Source organism: Mixophyes fleayi, chromosome 8 (genome assembly GCF_038048845.1).
Source record: "Mixophyes fleayi isolate aMixFle1 chromosome 8, aMixFle1.hap1, whole genome shotgun sequence".
Taxonomy (NCBI): domain Eukaryota; kingdom Metazoa; phylum Chordata; class Amphibia; order Anura; family Limnodynastidae; genus Mixophyes; species Mixophyes fleayi.
The window spans coordinates 105,671,872-105,676,770 of NC_134409.1; the positions used below are offsets into that span (position 1 = coordinate 105,671,872).

Sequence of the window (4,899 nt, forward strand, 5' to 3'; positions counted from 1 at the left end):
TAATGGAAAAGATGGCCCTGAGGATATAGCATATATATTTTTATATTTTTAAAATTTGCTTTATTTTTCATTCTTTCAAGGAAATTATGCTAGTCAATATGTGGCTAGATTTAATTTTAAAAATGTGTACTGTGTGTCCCGGACCAATGGATCCCTAATTTTCAATATCTGATCATTTTATCAATTAGATAAAAACGAAAGACAGAGCCTTATAGGCAGTCCAATGAAAGAAAAACTGAATTTTTAACGTAATAAAAATAAAGGGGACAAATAGGGACTTGCAAAAACACATTAGGATAAAGACCATTTTTATACACAGTGGGGAACCTGAATATTTGCCTGGTGCAAAATCATGTGCAACACTGTAAAGCAAGACACTCATTTAAAAGTGAATCTAACTTAAAACCACAAGGTACAATCTCTCAGGAATTGTGGGGAAACTTGCTGCTAGGGTTTATAGCAGAGCCATCTAAATAAAAGTTATACAATACCTTTATAAATATTTCATTTCTACTATTTCCATTTCCTATATCTATTGTGTTTTATCCCTTCTATTATATCTCTTTGTGCCCTCTTCCTATATTTACTTTTGTTCTCTTTATCCATCCTCTCCTCCTATTACTTCCTAACTTCCCTCCTTTCCATCTAATCTCCCTCTTCCCTCCCTATAGGCTCCTGCCTTGCTCTGTCTGTCCCAGCCTACTTTCCCTACCAACCTCTCACACATATTGTAGACCCTTATTCTTCCAGCTGTTATGATGTTATACTGAAGCTCTACACTCCCAGCCTGGAACTAAGACAAGAGCAGGTAATCCCATAACACTACATAAACTGTACTATATATATAGTAAAGCACTATTAACCGCTTGCTATCCAATTGTCCTGAAAAGTACTATAGACAGTTAATGAAGAAACACCATAGATTAAAAACTCTGTTAACTTTTAAATCCTCATTAGTGTCTCATTTTCAGCCTCTCAAGTTTTGAAATGCTCAATCTTCTATAACACTGATGGTGTGTTAAAATACTTAATAATCCAAAATACTGAAGTATAGATGATGTTACTGTTTGAATGTTATCTGCATATATCTTTTTGAATTTCATATTAAAAAGAATAGTTGTCTTTAAGTAAGTTTAGTTGATTTTGAGGTATTTAGCAGTAAAGCAGGGTCCACGTCTGATATATAAATACAGAATTTAACAGCAGACAAGATCGACTTTTTAAGACATCAATCGTTGACCTTGTTCCTATACCACAAACGGCAGGACCTGCATGTTTTATCCTATTTCAAGTTCATAATTTCATCATTCTGCCACCTGTGCTGGCAGATAGCTCAATTAAACTATTGCACTTTCCTCAAGTGTATATCAAATGTACGTCTGCATGATTTGTGCGCGGTGTTAGTATTATCTTGTTTTATTACTGATTTTTCTGTTACATTGCCCACCAGTTACTGTCTAGCAGATAACAGACATTTGTACTTTCCCATTGTATGACCCTTGCAGTGAGCAGTATGTTTTGTGCCACAATGTTCTGACCCCTGTCTTATCTCGCCCTGTATAAATAGCTTTCACATTTGCTTTACTGTTTATTATTAATCTGTACTGCTCTTTCTGAAAAAGCCTGGTTACCTATACGTGAAGGGGTATATTCTGTTACAAAGGCTTCTGTGTTTAACTCTCTAAAGGTCCTTTCATTTCACTTTTTACAAAAAAAAAATGAAAAAAAATCAATGTCACTGTATTTATTACTATTAATAATTAATCTACATCTACGGTTATTATCATTGTTAAAGTTGCAATGTCTGCTGTGTTCCATGGATACTCTCCTCACTCCTGCCAAAATCGGCTTGTTACCACACAGGCAACGTGTTGTCCATCCTGGCAGGAGCGAGAACACATTCGGGACCGCCAGACACATTAGGGGACCTCCCGGATTGGGTGGGCAGACACAATGCAGGTAGATAGTATTTTTCATTTTTGCTTAACTTGTTTTATTGTAACTAAAAGTGAACTTTCTGTTTTGGGTGGATTTTGCCTTTAGGCTTTATCTCTCTTGGGTTGAGTTTGGTTGAAAAATATGCTTTGAGCCTTCTGCCTCTTTCAATTTCTTTGTAGACTTCCTTCTGTCTAGAGCTAATCTATTTGTTTCATCCATTCTGCTTTTTGTTCCAATTCACTGGTCTTTACCCTTTTCATTCTGTCTCCCCTCTTTGCACTGGTAGAACATGGGTGGATCTGCTGAACAAAGCCAAAAAAAGCTGAAGAAACTGCTGATTATACCAAATTTAGCACAGCCTCAAGATAAAAACTGCTACTGGAAGCAGAGAATGAGAAAGAGAGGGTGAAAGAGGGAGTGACTTAGGGAGAGAAAGTATTTGGTGGGCATGAGAATTGTACTTTGGCAGATCTTGCATTTAAATGTAACCCTTTCACTGCTAAGATGTCTGAATTGTAAGGCGAAGAAATGCACTTCCACAATAAGATTAATAACTGAGGCATAAGTCATTGTCTAGTTCGCATTAAGAAGAGTGCATTGTCACAAACCAGTTAGATCATACTTAGTATGCCCTGGGCTGGCCTTGGTTTTATGTGCACCTTATTCAGGGAATAAAAACATTATCTTCACAAGAGCATCAAAAATCATTAAAAGTTGGTTTGTTGCTTCCTCAGATTAATAACACACATTGCAGCAACAGTGTCTAAAGTAAACCTTTGCTCCCATATGCACAGTATCTGCTAAAATGATAACTAAGGGCCTGATTCATTTAGGATCTTAAATGAAGAGGATCCTTATTTCAGTCTCCTGGACAAAACCATGTTACGATGCAAGGGGTGCAAATGAGTGTTCTGTTTTGCACATAAGTTAAATACTGACTGTTTTTTCATGTAACACACAAATACCTGATAGCTTATTTGTACACTGAAATTTAAAGTTGATATTTATGTGCTACATGAAAAAACAGTCAGTATTTAACTTATGTGCAAAGCAGAACACTCATTTGCACCCCTTGCATTGTACCATGGTTTTGTCCAGGAGACTGATATAAGGATCCTCTTCATTTAAGATCCTTAATGAATCGGGCCCTAAATCTTGTCCTGCACAGCCAGATGGTTGTCATTGCTAGTCTGACAGAGGTGACTTTTGTGCACTCATTTAATAAGGAAAGTAAAACCGTTGCATCTAGCAGCTAGCACAATTCAGCAACAGTATTAGGAGTTATATACTTGACGCAACAATGTTATAAATCTCAAGTGTTTATGCTCAATTTCAGCAGCTTTAGTTTGGTGTTTTCACATTGAACACAATGCTACTTGCATTAGTGTTTGTGACTAATTGCAACTTGTCATCAGCTTAGCAAAACTTCTAATCATTATATTTTCAAAATGTTAGTTACTTAGGGCCTGAATTAGAGATAGATGTTTAGATATTTGTAGAGCATAAAAATGTGTTGCACAGCCCATCACATATAAAGGCTGCAGTATTTAGCGTAACTTGTACCCAGTGTCGGACTGGGGCATGAAGGGCCCACCAGGGGACAGCAACGCTAGGGGCCCACCAGAGGGGGTGTGGCCAACCATCAAAGAGGCGAGACCAGACACTAGAGGGGGAGTGGTCAGCCCACAAAGGACAGCTAGCACAATAGTGTAGTATATAAAGAATGCAGTGTGTATAAAGAGTACAGTCTTGATCTGCACCTTAGATTGGGCAGAACAGTCACCAAAAATCGGGATTATCCCACTAGACCAGGCTTGACTAACCTGTGGCACTCCAGGTGTTGTGAAACTACCAGCCTTAGCATGCTTTACCAATATATAGCAGCCTATTGCTGGAAGGGTATGCTGGGACTTGTAGTTTCACAAAACCTGGAGTGCCACAGGTTAGCCAAGCCTGCACTAGACTCAGAACATTTGACAGACTGTCCTACCTGTTCTTGTCACCACCTGTGGCTGTTGGTTTCTTTAGCTGCGGCTTGTCTGGATCCTGGAATGTTGAGGGGTCCTATTTGGAAAAAATAATGGGTACATTTAGAAAATTCCAACCAGCCCCGGCGTTAAATCAATAGGACCCACATTTAATACTTAGGACTTCCTCCAGCCCCAACATAAAAGTAATAGTATTCCCATTTAATAAACCTATTTCCCTCCCAACAGACAGCCCCTGCAATAAATTAATCACATTTACATATAATAAATATACCTATTTCCTGCAACCATCACTGCCATTAAATAATTCATATTCACATTTAATAAATATACCTTATGCTCCTCAAACTCAGCCCCACATTCAATTAATAGCACCCAAACCACCCCATCTTAAATTAATAGTCCCCACTATAAAATTAAATTGCCCCATCTTCACCCTACAAAGAAAATAGCACCCATTATTTAGCCACCACCTACCACACACACATTACATTGCCACAAGCCCGTTGTGCCATCACACACACATTACTGCGCCCCTTCATCACCATGATGTGCCTCCTTATAATCACACTGCACCCTCCATGCTGCTTTTGCTCCCCCCTTCTCCTGGCTCCCCTTCACACACTGCCATTCTGTCTGTGCTCCCCCTTCACACTGCCATGCTCCCCCTTCAGTTCCATGCTCCCCCTTCTCTGTTCTGTGCTCCTATTTCTGTTCCATGCTCCCCCTTCTCTGTTCCATGCTCCCCCTTCTCTGTTCTATGCTCCTATTTCTGTTCCATGCTCACCCTTCTCTGTTCCATGCTCCTATTTCTGTTCCATGCTCCCCCTTCTCTGTTCCATGCTCCTATTTCTGTTCCATGCTCCCCCTTCTCTGTTCCATGCTCCCCCTTCTCTGTTCCATACTCCTATTTCTGTTCCATGCTCCCCCTTCTCTGTTCCATACTCCTATTTTTGTTCCATGTTCCCCCTTC

At 39.3% G+C, this 4,899-nt stretch overlaps 1 protein-coding gene across 1 annotated transcript in view; it reads left to right on the forward strand.

Annotated features, from left to right (window-relative positions):
* The first annotated feature begins 722 nt into the window (after window positions 1–722).
* Window positions 723–4,899, forward strand: part of CDC42EP1 (CDC42 effector protein 1) — a 24,050-nt gene continuing 19,873 nt past the window's right edge. The window contains exon 1 of the mRNA XM_075183071.1: window positions 723–808. The gene's annotated coding sequence lies outside the window, so the exon portion shown is untranslated. The remainder of the gene's footprint in view (window positions 809–4,899) is intronic.